This window comes from Anas platyrhynchos, chromosome 2, assembly GCF_047663525.1.
Source record: "Anas platyrhynchos isolate ZD024472 breed Pekin duck chromosome 2, IASCAAS_PekinDuck_T2T, whole genome shotgun sequence".
Taxonomy (NCBI): Eukaryota; Metazoa; Chordata; class Aves; order Anseriformes; family Anatidae; genus Anas; species Anas platyrhynchos.
The window spans coordinates 27,269,754-27,286,939 of record NC_092588.1 but is presented as its reverse complement, the minus strand read 5'-3'; the positions used below and the strand labels follow the sequence as shown (position 1 = coordinate 27,286,939).

The window sequence follows — 17,186 nt, the reverse complement described above, 5'->3', positions numbered from 1 at the left end:
GACTGTAGGATCCAGCAGTTATTAATAGTACTGATGTATAAGAACCTTGCCTCAAAATACACAGAAATGGTTAATTTCACTGAGAACACCAGTATGGAATTAATGATTGAAGAATTTATACAAAACTTATTAATCTGTTTAGAACAATAACCTTTAGTACATTGTTCCTTTCTCCATTATATTTACAACTTTAGATTAACAACAACAAAAAAGTAATCATTGCTCTAATAACAATAAATATACTTTCTAAATCTCAGAAATCTGTGTTTTAACTGTTTGAGTAAACATACACCTATATTTGTGAAGTATTAATCAGGAACTAAAAGTTATTTTGACAATCAATGCAGAAATTATGTGTTCCCAAATTTTGCCCATCGTGCACCACAGCAGGAAATGTTAACTTTCTCTCCTGCTCTCCTCCCTACATGGGAAGTTTAAATAAAGAACTGATAAAGATATAATTAAAATCTTGCAATTTAAGTGTATCTCATGAATTATTAAAATCTTGCTCCTTCATATCTTGCTGTAATTATTCTGCTATATTCCTCCAGCTCTTCCAAGTACACTTCACAGGGCCAGACTGACACCTAAAGGGGCCATCTGCAAACCTCAGATAAGGACCATGGCTCAACCTACAGCAGCTGTAGAGTGGGTGGGAGAGGGGAAGACTGAAGCTTTGGGGCTCTGGGAATGTCTTGGCACTCCAGGGTGATGCCTGGTAATATGCAGGAGAGCAAATGGATTTCCTTATTTGGGTTTAATACATGGACCTATATCTTGATCAAATTTAGCAGAATGAAACCTTCCTGAGACAGATGATGCCAATGTTGAAATGTGATCCTCTGCAATAAATTCCTCAGTCCTGGAGTGTGTTAGAGTCCTGGACTTCTATCCTTTTGTAAAAGTGCTTGCTTGTAGGGATGAGTCAAAGGCTGTCATCTGTAGAATTTTCTTGATTCTCACGTGGAGACCTATGGGAACTGAAAGTAGCTCCTCAACCTGGTGGTAGTGTCCGGACAACGTGTGGGCCCATTGCTCCCTGAGGACCAAGAGCATTAAGGGCTCCCCATGGGGGCATCAGGTCAGGGTCTGGCAGCCCATCCTGTCCCACCACCACAGCTAGGAGCTGGGCAGCTTGGGGCACAGGCACAGGCCTATCTCTTAGCATCAGGGACAGTCCCTGGGGTCAGGGACAGGCTGAAGCCAGGCTAGGCCCCTCAGGTGGGCCTGGTTCTGCAAGGCCCTTGGCTGTGCAGGGCAGAGCTGTGGGGACCTGGAGACTAGCCCATCTGTAGCCTCACCGGTTACAGTCTGACCACTATGAGGCTGGCATGGGGTCATGGGCCCAGGCAGGATGGGGGAGTGGGGGAGTCCCAGGGTTTGGCAGAGACAGGCCAGGGTGGCAGGGCCTTCCAGGCCTTGACAGTAAGTTTTAGTTTTGTTCTTTCATCTCAAGCTGGAAAAAAAAAAAAAAATCTTGCCCCATTGTCAGTTCTGTAAACAATCCATGGTTTGGTCTTACTTAATGTCAACAAGAAAATGTTCAAATTGCACTGCAACACAAAAACAGTGCTCTGCCTCAAGTGCTTTTCAGCTTCACATGACACTTGTATTTCCTCAGAACACAAGTCTCTCTCTAGGGCAGCTCTGCCTTAAATATGTTATTAGTCAGTAATCCTAGCAGCACACATGCTGAATTTTAAGTGTGTTTAGCCTCAATGAGTTCAATAAGGCTAGTGGCTTAATAAATGTGCACTAAACATCATAGTGCTCATGGGGTAAAGGTCTTCAAGTTAAGTATGCACTCCATGATGGGGAAACAGTCTCTTAACACTAAGACCCTGCCTTGTTTTACTGATCTGCTGGAGAACTTGGTGGGACTATGATTCCTTTCTTTCATGGGATTAGGCTTCTCTTTAATAAGACAAAGCATTCACACCTACTGGCTTTGAGCACATACTTGCCTTCACCTTCCTTTGTCACGAACACAAAGGGGTTTTGGATAGAAGAGTGGTATCTCAGAGTTTCTATTTAAGTTTTGAATTGTTCTCTGGAAAAGCTTTTATACCCTCACTACTTCTTAAATTGGATGGCAAAGTTTAGGAGCCTAACTCATGAGAAGGAATGACTATCCCCCTACTGACTCACTGAGATCCGATCTGAGACTTTTACCAGCAGGATCCTCAGAGAAAGGAGCAGAGCTGTTAGGTTTTATCCGCAGCAAATTGCTTTCCTGTCTGGGGAGCAAAGGAGAGCTGGGGGCAGAATTGTGCTTTGAGTGTCTCCTGGCTAAAATTCGATAGTAATGTCTTATGTTTCCTTTGAGAAGTGCTGATGAGAGTCGGTTAGTGTTTCCTTTGTTCACAGAGAATATTGGTGATCTTTGTGCTATATTATATATAAAAATTAAAAATAAAATAAATAAAATAAAATAAAATAAAATAAAATAAAATAAAATAAAATAAAATAAAATAAAATAAAATAAAATAAAATAAAATAAAATAAAAAGCTTATTTGTGTTATTGGACTAACTTTGCCTGTGTAAACTATTCCTAGTTTGTTATTACTGGTTTACTTGCATAGCTAAAACTTTTAAACATTACCTAATCTAAGACGTATGAATCTTCTGCTGTCGTATATTTTACTGGTTACTTATAATTCTTGCTTATAGCTCTTTCTGAAAGTTTCAAGACAGCCCTCTAAGTTGAATATTTTCTGTGACAAAATTCGTAATGGGAGACATACATGGAATATATTTATGTCCACATGGATGTTTCTACATGCAAACAGCTGATAAAGCAGAAATATTTAGGGGTGTGAATTATTGTGGAGAAGAGATGCCAGACAAAAAGTTTAAGCCTTACATAATCCACTCTATTGAGTCAGGGCTGATAGGTAGAGCTCTCCCATGATTATATAAGAAAAATAATAATGCTTTTACACTACAAAATATTAATAAGCAAGTATAGCAAACAGAAGCACAAGACAGAGTCTAGGATATTTTTAACCATGTGGAAATGACCTTTTAGTTACATAAAGCATTCCAGTAGATACAAGCATTCATTCCTTTAATGTGTTCTGACATTATACATACAAAGTATTTGTTCAGTGTCTTATTTTACAATTTCCTGCAACTGGAAATGCTACTAACCTAGGTTTTCTTTGTTGTCTCTTTAGAACAACCTCTCAATTATTTTAAATACCAAACATCTGGGCTTTATAAACAAAAACCATCTAGGTAACCTTTGTGTATACAGTTTTGTATGTGATAATCTTTGACCATAATCTTGTCTTCCTGTCTTTTTTCTTTTTTTTTTCTTTTCTTTTTTTTCTTCCCCCCCCCCCCCCCCGCCAAGATATAGTTCTAGGAAAAAAAAAAAAAAAAGAAAAGAAAAGGAAGTCCCTCTCTGGTTTATACTTGGTACTCAGTTAAAACAGAAGTACTTCTCATACTAATTGTTTCTGAAACAATGCACTAGTTATGCTGAAACATTCCACATCATCATGAGTATAGTACCACTGCAGATTAAATTTAACTGGCTTTATTGTTCAAACATTCACTGGTTCTGGTTTCCAATTTTCTGTTCCCCCTTAAGGTACTTTTAAAATTCCATATAGATTCCAAGGTCTGACACAAAATGCTGGAAGGATAAGTAAAACAAATCACCACATCTAAGCAAACACTTCTTGGTTAAAGTAGTCAGCTTGAGCACATGAAGTCCAGTTTTAGTTTTTAACTCAGCCTAAAAGAATTTAAATTTTCACTTACCTTCTGGGGTATTTATAGGGTATCTCTTTCCATTTCTGCCAGAGTCTATTTCACTTGGCATGAAATGTTGAAATACTGAAGTGAGGACTGGAGCATAGGCTTCACCCTTCTAGATACGTCTCTTCTGTTTTACAGTTCTTCATTCTGTCTTAATGAATATTTACTGTTTTCTGCGAAGGGAAATGGTTTAATAACGGTAAGTAGGAGAACACTGTGTGAAACTACCCTAATATCAGATTTCAGAGCACTCACTGTGAAGTAAGAGCTGAGTGTTTAAGTCCTCAGTATCTTCCTAAGACCTAGCAGGCCAGTAGAAATTCCCAGACAAGCAGATATTAGCCATTGTGATACCTTCTCTGAAACCCAGAAGGTTTTCCACAGACAACCATAAGCAGAGACAATCGCCCCCTTCCAGGTCTCAGTAAGCTGTTTCTCTTTCTGTGAGGAGGAGAATTAAGCTTTGCTTTTTTTTTTTTTTTTTTTTTTTTCCTCTGGTATTTTGTACTAACTGGTTTAAGCATCTCATCTATTAACAAGCTGGCTTTTATGGATCCCTGTCTTAAAATTTAGCTTTGCACATACACAGAGAGCTGTTTAGCTTGACTTATTGGGATGCCTGCCTTGAAACAGCAGGGCACAAGAAACTGCAATGCTGTATCACATTATTTTAAAATCTTTTGTGGCTTCACTGCTCATACCTTTCATTCATTTTTGCACAGCCTGGGATGAACTCCAGCAGCTCAAAACTCTAGCGTAATTTGGCTGACAAAAATAAATTGCAGGAGCTGCGTTCCAAGGGATGCCTCCTGCCCAGAAAGCTGTTGCTCCAGTTCCAGCTCTGTGACAGCTGCACCACTGTATCCTTAACAGTGTCTGAGACAGCAGTCTCCGGGGAGAGCCATCTCACCACTACACACCTCAGGGGAAAATCTTGTCATTCTTCAGTTCCCAGAGCAGACCCAAGCATGCTTCTCTATTTATATGAACCACGTACAGGTCCATGGCTTTCTGTGCACCTGCGCTTTGCTTCAAGGACCCAAGAGATTGGCCATCGGTACTTTCATTTAGCAGTTTAAATGAGGCATTCCAATTTGTGGTGGGGGATGTGGGAAGGATTTTTTAAACTTGCCATATGTGCATATTTAACCGCATATAAACTGTGTTTCACTACAAGCAAAAGTGGGACATTTCTTAGTTGTGTATAGATGACAAATGTGAGCTTGTTCTGCTCCTGCTGATTTTCCTGAGACATGTTCATGGGGCCATATTATTGTGATACTAACCCTGAGATAACATATCTTGCCTCTGAAAAAGTTTTTGCCTTTAAGCCTTGTCTTAAGTCAATATCTTGACTGTAACTATATGTCTTTCACATGACACAGGAAATGGTTAGTATAGGCCCCATAGGCCCACCAGATGTACACACAGTTTTTGCTAGGTTTCCTTCTTACCTGAAATACAAGTTGTATTCTACTAGGCAGCCATGAGCACCTCCCCCTCTACCCCTTCCGCCTCTCCACCCCCCCTCCCCCCCCCACCGGACCACCGGACTCTTTGTCTGTCAGACTTTTTTCTTTTTTTTTTTTTTTTTTTTTTTTTTTTTTTAATTTGCCCTGTTTAAACTGGCTTTGATGCTCCTCCCCATGAGAGCTTGTTTGAAGAATTAGGGTTCCTTGCTGTAACAAGTGTTTCTTAATGATGATAAAATATGTAAACTCTTAGTCAATTATTAAGGTTTCATCCTCATTTCTCTCACTGAATGAGAGCACTGAAAATGTCTGATCCCAGAAATAAATGGCATTTTGGGATAAAGATTAAATATACAATTAATGCAGAAATTTATGGTTATAGTTTGTTAGACACAAAGAAGCAGTGATTGTGTTATATAGTGTTCCATTTATATTGCCAGTAAGTGTCAGGTACATCACATTGCTCATGAGAAGAAATGAATGACAGTTTTACAGTGACACTGGTGCATCTAGACTCAGTTTTCTTGGACTGTCTCTGCAGGCACAGTCAATAAGTGCTTTTTTACCAAACAATTGATCCAGTGAACCTCAAATCTGCTTTGAAACACTTTCTGCTACTTCATTTCTGGCTAATTTTTTGAACAGCAACTGCCAAATGAGCTGAAATGTGCTGAAAGATACAAGAGCTTTCAGAGAATGCAAATCCTAAATGCTATCTGGTTTTAATATTTAAGAGTCTTCTTTAAATTAAACTACTTTCTAACATTTTTTTGTTATATTTTGTCTGTAGTTAATTGACCATTCAATTCCTACTGCATATTTTCAGGTTATTTTTGTTGCTTTCATAAATGCTCCATGCACTGTCTATTGGTAATCTAATCAGCACTAACAAAGAATTTTTTCTTTGCACAAATTTGTCCGTATTCAAAAGTGTGCTAAACTCTTAATGGGAAATTACAGTTCAATCTCAACATGTTGCTCATCTTTTCTTCCCTCTCTGCCTATGTAATTGCACGAGAGGGTAGGTATGCCTACAACTCAGTGTTCCAAACAACATCTACTTTGAACTGTCTGAAAGAACCATTTATCTTTTTCCTCCCAATAAACTCTATAAGTTATCTGAAATGTCACTACATTGTCAGAAAGAGAGGCAGAAATCAAAGACTTTTGAAAACATTTCCTGTTTTCATGTCATTTCAATAATGCCTTTTGAAATACATGTAGCAAACTACATTCTAATATCATATCTGTGCATTTATTTATTCTAGGTATCCAGAAATTAAACTGGGGGCAGATCAATACAGAATATTGCACAGTTTGACTGATGGGCCAATATGATTTTCTTGAGGAATTCTGTGCTTAGAAGACAGGAAAAAAATGTATTCGATAGTATAGTCATTATTATATTATAATGTCTAGCACTGGTATGTAACTGAAAACCATATGAAAGATTGTAAACAGCCAGAATGAATGCAAAACAGAAAACAACACGAGTAAGCCAAGACTATCCTATTTTGTACAATTTTGTATGTTTATCAATTCTACCAGATACTACCAGATACCTGACCAGACCTGCTGCTGCCTAACGTGAAATGACATTGAACGTATATAAACATTCAGTAATACATAAATAAGTGATTATGCATCTATCTTGCTATTTGAATTAGATAAAAGCAATTTAAATGAAATGCTGTGCTCATGATTTCAAGTACTTCAGAAAGAAAAGATACATAATGTAATGGATGGAATTTCTTCACTAAAAATAACCATCCCTTCACAAAATTATGCTGTTAGACTGTTCTCTAAAAATATATATACATTCAATATTTAGAGTTTGGATGTATAATGCTATACATGCATTTTGAAGGCACTCATCATTGGAGCAAGTGATAGTAAAGATAATATATAGAGCATGAATGTTTTCCTTTGATGGTTTCCTACAGGAAATGTTTTGTGCTTCCAGAATGAATGGGTCTACTGTTCTGTGTTTTGTTAGTCAGACACTAAAACTGATCTTAATCAAGAAAAATCCAGGGCCAGTTGCCTAACAGCATTTTTAAAAATCCAAGTATATTGTGTTAACCAGGACATAGTCACATGCTCATTAATTCCTCCAAATAACATTTATAGCTTTGTGGGGATTATTTTTTTTTTCTGAAGAAGAATGTACAGTTATGATTCTTCTTTATCATATTTGTCCATGTTTTTACTAATACTATTACTTTTTATTACAGTTTGAATCAATTTGCCCAGTATGGATATACAGTGTTATCGATCATAGTATTAGACACTTGATGAATATATAACAGAAGTAATACTTTGACAATTTTAGGTAGTGACCATATATTATTACCTAATTTATTTTTATTAATATTACTATAATTTTATTGGATTGATTTAAAGCCACTCTTCTCTATAATTCAGATTGAGACAAAGATTCATATTTGTCCATTTGTCCCCTGAAGAAAAAAGAAAAAAAAAAAAAAGGCTCTGAAAAAGGCTCTGCTATAGACATGTCCTGCACAGTAAACAACAATGACAAATCTTTTATTTTTCCTGTACTACTCACCTGTTTTTGAGTTCTCTCATCACACTTCAATTATATATTAGCCCTCAAAGCTAAGGGTGGTGGGTTTTGTTGTTTTTGTTGTTTGGTGTATTTTTATTTTCATTTTTATACATTTCTGGGTCTGATGTCATTCAGTCACTTAATAAATAATTTTCTTGTATTACCATAAGAACCTGAGTACACCGAAGCTGTAAGGAAAAACTGCAAAACTGAAAAATTCTAATATGTCATTTATATCTCATTCATTTAATACAATATAATAAAATGATTAAGCTACAATAAAATTTTGTTGATGGTGGTGTTTGTAGTAATTATTATAGCTGCATGCAATGAAACCTCACAAGCTACCTGCATTTAATCTGCCATGGGATGAACAATCTTATATGCAACATCCAGTGCAAAGACTTCCAGCTCTTACTGGATTTCTCCTTGAGTTGTGTCATATTTGCAGGCCGTATGGTTTTGTTCCCTCTCTGTTGTCCTTATTAATGCATTTTATTCTTCTCAACATTATTTATTCTTCTCAGCATTAGAGGATTGAGAGTCCCATAGATATCCTGTTCCAAAAACTAAAAGTACAAATATGTCTGATCTTTTTAAAAAAAAGAGTGGAAGAAGTGTGCCTTCTGAATATTACAATGTAAAGGGGATTAGATAGGGTATTTTATGAAATCCTAGACTATACGCAATGCTTTCTTGTTCAGGTTGCATTAACTGCTGTGATGGCCTTTACTCCAAAATTATTTCATTTTAATAATTAACTAGCAAAAGCAATTGGTTTCCCTAAAATATTTCAAAGTACTTCCCAGTAGCATTTTTTTGAGTCGGTACTGAGACTCTTCCATAACAGGACAAAAGATAATAAAACCTTGATGCAGTTTGATGGGCCATTAGTATATCCTGAAAATGCTGCATTGGGATTTTTGACATTATATGTTATGACATAAGGATATTATTATGGAGATTCCCTGCATGATATATTGTAATAATCTCTAAAGCCTTTGCAGTATATATGGCAGTCCAGAGCATTATGAAGCTTCAGTTAGACAGCATCAAGTTGCAAGCCTGAATTTGGGTATCTTTCTTAGTACTTGTCAAACATATGCCACTGTTGATGTAGACTTCCAATGCATACTAAACACAAACATACTAAGCACGTGATATATACCAGCTCACAGTATTTATTTGAGTCAGTCAAATCATGGAGTAAGAAACTATTAATTCTAAGATAGGAGGAAGAGTCATGCTCTGAAATAAACCAACCTGAGAAGATTCTGAACATGAAATGGCCAGAAATTGCCTGTCTCAGCCCCATGAAATTGTACTTTATGACTCAGCCACTGACTCTACCATTAGGTGACGGAAGAAAGATGAGGATGAGAATTACAAGAAGTCTGTGAACTGCATCTGTTGCCAGCTTGAAGGTTATGTTGTTTTAAAGGAATCAAAATCTTTTATTGTAGAGGGTACAGTTAATGAGTCCGGGGGAGAGCAGCAGAGTTTGTTCAATGACGCTGATTCGGGAAGTTGATTCAACTGGAAACTAACAGCAAAAAATACATACAGATATATGTATATATATATATACATACATATTAGTTTGGGGCCAGATCTGTTCACTGAACCATGTGAACACCATTACCAGCATGAGGGAGAGAACTGATATACAGCAATCTTGACTTAGTATGAATTAAGCTCCTGTGGAGCCAAATCCTGAAAGTATCTCTTTGCACAGCCTGAAATGCTGGGATTATTTTTATGAACTCAGGACCCTCCAGCTATGATAATTCAGCCTTTGGATCATAACTGAGTCACACTCTTTTCTGGAATATAATTCTTGCAGTGGACTGATTAGTCCACTGACTGCACTGTTCTCCTCTCTCATATTTGTCCAGTCTTGCCTTTTAGCTCACTAAGGAAAAAAATTCAGGAAATTCTGTCTAAATTAAGAGTACTTTTTTGCTACAACAGAAGAGGCTCAGATGAAAGCATCAATTCTGAGATTATTTTACAAAATAAATAAATAAATAAATAAATAAATAAATAAATAAAATCAATTGTTCATGTTGCAGACTATAGAAACTATATACTGTTCCCATTATGAACACATAGCATAAACTCAGTCCCAGGTAAAAAGAATGTGGCTCATGTGCTATTGAAATCAAGTCATCTGGGAATTCATATATTTTTCCATGTTTTCTAGAATGTGCAAACATACTAAATATAATGCATTCAGGTGTTCATGCAGAAGTGGTAGTCACTGTAACACTTTTGCAAAATCAAAAATTGCAAAGTCTTCATTCATTCTACTCAATAGCTAAAGCTAAAAAAAGATATGTAGCTCACCAGCCTCTGTTATAAAAAAAAAAAAAAAAAAAAAAAAAAGATTAAAAATCACCCTAAAACATATAGGCTGTTTTCACAGGAAGATGGCACCTGGCTGTGATAGATCTATAAATAATACCCTGTGTACCTTGATCAAGTTAGACATTAAGCAGATTAGTATTCAGAGTAAATGGTTTATCTGAGTTTTTTTAATAGTTGCTCCAAGAGTGGATAAAAGTAACCTAGTGTCTCCCTACTAGTTCACTTTATGATATCTGAGCCCACAATTTGTGAAAGAATCTCTCAATATATGTATATTTAAAGTATTGATCCAAGCACTGTCTGCAATTTGGATCCCTGAACTGACAAATTTCTTATGTTATATCATTAAAAAATAATACTACTAATAAAATAAAGCTGTTTTTAAACTAAATGCATCGGCTCAAGCTAAATACAAATTAAATTCAAAATAAGGCTTTAGTTTTAGTGGGCTGGTTTTCATTCTAGTTTTATACTGGAGTCATTCCTTTGATTTACTCCAATGTGAGATCAGTATGGGGACCGTTTTCTGCAGTGTGCTGCGGCTTTACCCTTTTAATATTAATGACAAGCAAAAGCTGGAGTGTAATTTACCTGAGTGAATTATTGCTTTATAACAAACAAACATGCTGAAATGACTTAAAGAGATTTTGAACCAGCATTTCTGTGGGTAGGGGGTCCTATTAATTTTGAAAACAAAAGTCCATGGGATGTATTAAAAATGAATTACCACTTCATTTTCACTATTGGAATATTAATGTATATGCACACATTTTCTTTTTTGCTTTGGAAACATAAAGAAAAATATCACATTACATGGGAATATGTAGGCAAGTAGGTTTAATCTGTGAACAAAAGGGATTCAGAAGCATGAGCTGTTAAAAAAAGCAGGAAAGGAATAAAACACTAAACTAAGCATATATGAACAAAGGACTTGAAAAGTAATGGCAAATTAATAGGTTGAATCTGTATGTTGGGGAAATAGAGGCTTTAGAACAGGGTGTATATCATTTGGATCTTCCAAAAATATGATTTCAATATCTCTCACTCTTGTGTTCTAAGATCTTTTGGAGATGATGTTGATCAAGACAGTCAGCCATAAGGAACTGACAGTAATTGAAATGATTAAAATAACTAAAAAGACAAACGTCCTGGTGGAGGTTTAGTAAAGAAAGAAACTCTAATTTTTTTGAAAGGTGACAAGATTTGGGTGTGCACTCCAAGTAAGTATTAGATATCAAAGGTCTCTTTATCATTCCTTATGTGCTTAAATCACAGGAAAAGGTAGGGCATATGTACAGAAGAAGAATACAAAACAAAGACAACATTTTTGTTGTCTTTTCATCTGATTGCCCTTTGACTTTCAGTGTATATCTGAATAGTTATACTGAAATTAGGAGAGTTACATTAATTTAATTCCATATAGACTTAAGTACATAGAATTAAGTTTCCCTTATACATATGGAACCTAACTGAGGGGAGATGTCATAGACAAGCTGATGCCCAAGGAGAAAGAGCTGATAACCAAAGCTACTGAGGAAAGGTCAGGCCAGGAGCAAGGAACATTGAGAGTGCAACAAGAGTGTCCAAGAATACAAAGCTTTTTAACTTCAAAAAAAAAGTTAAAGAAAGAAGTAACAGTAAACAGAAACCACAAAGTGAATCCTTGATGAACAGAAAGGAATAGAAAAGGCAGTGTTGTGACAGGCAATTTTGGTAGGACGTAAGACATTCAGGAATTATGTTTCTTTCTCCCAGTAGGAAAACCTTAGCTGTATGAACTAGGAATCTGGCACACTTGTTAAGTACACCAAATTAAATAGTTATGACACACATCTATGCCTGAAATGTGTATACTACTGTTTGTCCATCGATCTCACTGTAATCTCTAGCTGGAGTTCTTTATCATTATTCTTGTTCACTAAAAGAAAAATGATGATTCAAGTTAACGTTTTCGTTCAGTTTTGACTTGCAGTCTGGTTTCGCAGCCTAAGAACTCCTTCCTTCCACTATCGTTTCTTCTGGACTCTTCTGGGACTCTGCAGAGTATAGGGCCTTGTCTGATGGTTCAGTGTCAGGTTTCTCACCACTGCTGAGGAAACGTAGCTTGAACTAACTGCATACCTGCTGTGACATATGCCTTTGAATATGCTGGAAAACTGTGGGAAGTTAGAATGAAATACATCCTTTACAGACTTTTACTTCTCTTCATTCAAAAGCAGATATTGAGCAATTTGTTTTAACACTTCTTACAGCCCTATGGGAACATTGAGGACAAGTCACGGTATACTTCATTCATTCACAAGACAAGAAGTCTTGTGACACTGATCTGTATGTTCCTTTTACTGATAATGTTCCTTCACAATGTTCCACTAACACTTCAGTGTTTCTTTTTTCAGGAGTTCAAAGTATATGGAAGGCATTATTATGCAGTAAAGATGTATGTATTTTCTGAACTTTGGCAGAGAAAATGAATAGAGGTGTTTTTTGTTATTGTTGTTGTTGTTGTTTTTCTTCCTCTAACAGGTATTTTTTTTAAACCGTCAGAGCACAGGTTCTGAAACTAATCAGGCTGAACTGAATTTGCCAAGAGGAAAATCATCAGGACGAAAAGGATGACTTAAATAGGAAGTATGCACAATAATTAGATGCACGGATGCCTGCCTACAGACTAGTTAATCACAAGATGTGTGGTTTCATGAGGAAAAAAATATCTTTCTTTTATTTTTCATACCGTCCTAACCTCCAAATGTCACCCAAAAGCCATCTGTACAGTTGTTTTATGAGTAATGTCATATGAGTGTGACGAAAACCTAATAAGCCTTTGGGGACTCTGATGTTTCATCCTCAGTAAAATATACAATCATCTTTTATAAGCCTTGTTTATAGGTTACAGGTAGAACTTCCTTTCTTCCAGTCAGAAGGTCAGCAACATAAATCAAACGGATTTGATGTGTTTTACATTCTGAGGTATAAACTTTTTAGAATAGGCTTTGAATATAAGAAATTAAAGAGTAAATACTGATTCTAAGAATTTGGGGACATAGTGGGCAGTATGTCTACTATGCACAGCTACTTAGAAAAAAAACAACAACTATTTACTGTGTATGAGAAGTAGTCTCAGTTGCATATAAGTCAGTGAAATGAAAACAATGACATAATTAAAAAGCAAATAATACAAACATTTTTGCTAGAGGTAGTCCAAGGCCATATGACACAATGTTGCGGATGACACCAAGTTGGGGAGTAGTGTTGATCTGCCAAAGGACAGAAAGGCCCTGAAGAGAGACCTGGACAGGATGGGTCAATGGGCAGAGGCCAATGGGAGGTTCAACATGGCTAAATGCCGGATCCTGCACTTCGGTCACAGCAACCCCATGCAACACTACAGGCTTGGGGCAGAGTGGCTTGAGAGCTGTTCAGGGGAAAAGGATCTGTGAGTGTTAATTGATGCTCACCTGAATGTGTGCTGGCAGTGTGCCCAGGTGGCCAAGAAGGCCAATGGCATCCTGGCTTGTATCAGTAGTATAGCCAGCAGGAGCAGGGAGGTGATTGTCCCCTTGTACTAAGCGCTGGTGAGGCTGCACCTCGAGTATTGTGTTCAGCTTCGGGCCCCTCAATACAAGAAGGACATCAAGGCCCTGGAGCATGTCCAGAGAAGGGCTACAAAGCTGTTGAAGGGCCTGGAACACAAATCCTATGAGGAGCAGCTGAGGGAACTGGGGTTGTTTATTCTGGAGAAGAGGATGCTCAGGGGAAACCTTATTGCTCTCTACAGCTACTTGAAAGGAAGGTATGGAGAGCTAGGGATCAGCCTCTTCTCGCAAGTAACTAGTGATAGGACTGGAGGGGCTGGCCACAAGTTGTGGGAGGGGTGGTTTAGATTAGAAATTGGGAGACATTTCTTCTCAGAAAGAGTAGTCAGACATTGAAAAGGGTTGCCTAGAGAGGTGGTGGAGTCACCGTCCCTGGGGGTGTTTAAGGAAAAGTTGGACATGGTGCTTAGGGACATGGTTTAGTGGGAGATACTGGTGTTAGGGTGATGGTTGATAATCTTGAAGGTCTTTTCCAACCTTAATGATTCTATGAATCTATGATCCTATGAAGAGCTCAAAATTGGCAACCAGAACCTTTAACTAATTCCATCATAATAGCACTTTACTGTCCTATGTTTTTTGTTTGTTTGTTTGTTTGTTTGTTTTCCTAAAGTAATAGATAGGCCAGTAACCAAGAAAATATTGTCACAGCTAGCAATTCATCCATTTTAGCTCTTTCTTTTCATGGAAGATGACAGTCTGATGAGAAAAGTGGCAAGCTGATAAGACCAACAGAAAGGTGAAATTCAAAGCTACAGTTCAAAAACATTAATTGCTACCTACACTCTAGCAGGATGTAACCAGTATCTCCTTTCTTTGCACCGTCTGTTTCATTGTTTGTCATCTTCTGTAGGATACTTTTTCAATAATACACCAAATGCACTTAGAATAATTGTCCCTGAAATTATCACAAAGGGTTTTAGCTAGGAATGTTTGTCTTTGATTGAATTCTATGATTATACTTGGAATTGGCCCTTCGTTGCTTCTTTTCTTTGTCATTCTTTGTATAATCCTAGCAATCCTGTGCATTGTTTGCTTGAAAGTCATTGAATTTCACCAATTAAACTGCAAATATCTTCAATTTGTATGGAAAACTGCAAGTCTATAGTGATTTATGACTACCAAGGTATGCCTAAAAATACTCAATCTATATGAAACTGTACTGTAATCAGGTCCTAGACAATGGTAATACAAAAAGTTGAATAGCTAATCAGAGACAACAGTCAAAAAGTACAGCTGTACTCATCCATCCTGTGTTGGTTATCATAAATTTTGCAGCAGCCTTCTTAAAATGTGCACTCCCATCTCTGGGATTTCTGTCTAAGTAAATATGGCTGCTCAGCAGGTATAAGTCAGTGTCATATGTATGTATGCTGACTGCTATAATAGAATTAGGCTGCAAACTTGGTATTTAGATTCAATTTATGCCTCATATAGGAACATTCCTCAGTCTTATCTCTCTATGAAAATGTGTCTGCTTTGTTAAAAAGGATGTCAAAGCCAGGAAAAAGGATATGCAAACAGAGGACACAAAGAGAAGTAATAATGTTAAATAAATTATTAGTTGTGGTAATTGATTAAAAACTCAGTAAAAATGTAAAAGGTCTTGCCTTCTTAACTTTTTTTTCGGATCTGTAGGAATTACACAGACTACAAGCTCAGTCTTTAAGTAGCTAAGAATTTAGATCTGAGTGTATGTCATATTAATTTATTAGTAACTAGTTTACGTGTACTGTATATTGAAAACAGTATATGCTGTATTACCTTGCATAATTGCAAAATTTCTCTTTTATTTGTCCATCTATATTTCTCTCACTGGGTTATAAAACAAAGATTTTCCAACCCTACTTTTTCCATTAGCAAGTTAATCCACTGTTGCATATTAGAAACCTCATTAATATTCCATTATCTTATTGTTAGCTTTTCAGCTGCCAAAACATCTCTGATGATAAAGTTGCTTTCTGGTATCTCAAAGCATCTCATTAATCTGTTCCCTAAGCCAACCAGAGAAAAGAAAGGCAGCAATGTTACAGGACTGTTATTTCCTAGTAGGACCATACATTAAATCCGAAAATCCCACCAATGTTGATCACATAATCCAACATAAGATAACTGTAATTAAGTCTTGTCACAGAATCAACACCTAGGCTTTGCTTCAACTTTTATTTCTGATATCTTACTATTTAATTAGCAGCAGGAGACCATATGCTGTGACAATTAAAATGATTTCATTGATGTCATATCTTAATATGCATCATTTTCAGAGAGGTTAACACCCACATATAGGTAACATACATCTCACAGAAGGTAACATATGAGAAAGAAATAAATTTATATGAAGTCAAAAGGCAAATCAAGATGGGACACAAGCACAACTAGCTCAGGTATGTTGTACAGAGCAAACAGTATTTCTAATATCTAAGGAGACCTTGAGAGCTTTGACTGCATAAAAATAAATGTTCTCGATATTCATTTTACTCCAAGAACACTTGAAGCTTTATTTAATTGTAAATAAAAATGACTTAATTGGATTTGTAATGCTTTTTATATAACAGGGGAAAAGTCACTACCTATATGAAGCATACATGTTTCAACTCTGCTGTCATATTTTAAAATGCTCCAAAAACTTTCTTTGATTTGGTTTTGGAAATAGATGCCATTAGACTAGTAATAGGTGTTTTCATGCTGAACCTACTAGGTAAAATTCTTCTGGCCTTTAAAATCTACACCAAGAAGAGACGCTGAGACAAAAGCATTATAAAGTATTTGCAACCCACGCAGGGTCTGACAAATTAAAGAAGGATAAATAAAATGAATATAAGATTATTATGGTCTTTGCTTAACTTGTGTAGCCTATGAACTTTCACTTTATTTAGTCCTTTGAGGGTTTTTACTTTTATTTTCTACACCACCATGGATAAAATTGTAAGTTTTCTTTTATCAATGATCAGTTCTACTTGTCTTTCTATTGCATTTTATACCCAGTCTAATAAGTGTTCACTTGAATAAGTTGCCAGGAAAAGCATGCTTTTGTTAACATTATTAGTATACAAATAGAAAATTTTGGTTGCAGTTGACTTCAAATAATGTGAAGATTATAGATATATCATGTAATAATGAAATATTAATGAGGTTTCTAATATAGATATATCTATCTAAAGAAAGCAGTTAAACATTAGCAAATTGTTCAGTATCTATGGGAATAAACCAGTTTACATCACATGTATTTCTTGTCAGTCATACCTTAACATATCACTTCTAGATGCATTATGTAATCTCTTATTAATGCACGCTCCCAGGATGTTACTCTGCTATATGTTGGAGTATTTGATATCTTTTGTCATGTTTTATTGCCTTTCTCTGGAGCTTCTCTGGAAGGAGGGAAAATGCTCTATCAATTGATTAGATCCAAGCCATTC

General features: G+C 36.3%; 1 long non-coding RNA gene across 1 annotated transcript in view; it reads right to left on the bottom strand.

Moving 5' to 3' along the window:
* The window catches only part of LOC119716166 (uncharacterized), an 83,424-nt gene extending 79,396 nt beyond the window's left edge, over positions 1 to 4,028 (bottom strand). Inside the window, exon 1 of the long non-coding RNA XR_005263938.2 lies at positions 3,770 to 4,028. This is a non-coding gene — a long non-coding RNA (uncharacterized lncRNA). The remainder of the gene's footprint in view (positions 1 to 3,769) is intronic.
* Positions 4,029 to 17,186: the final 13,158 nt, after the last annotated feature.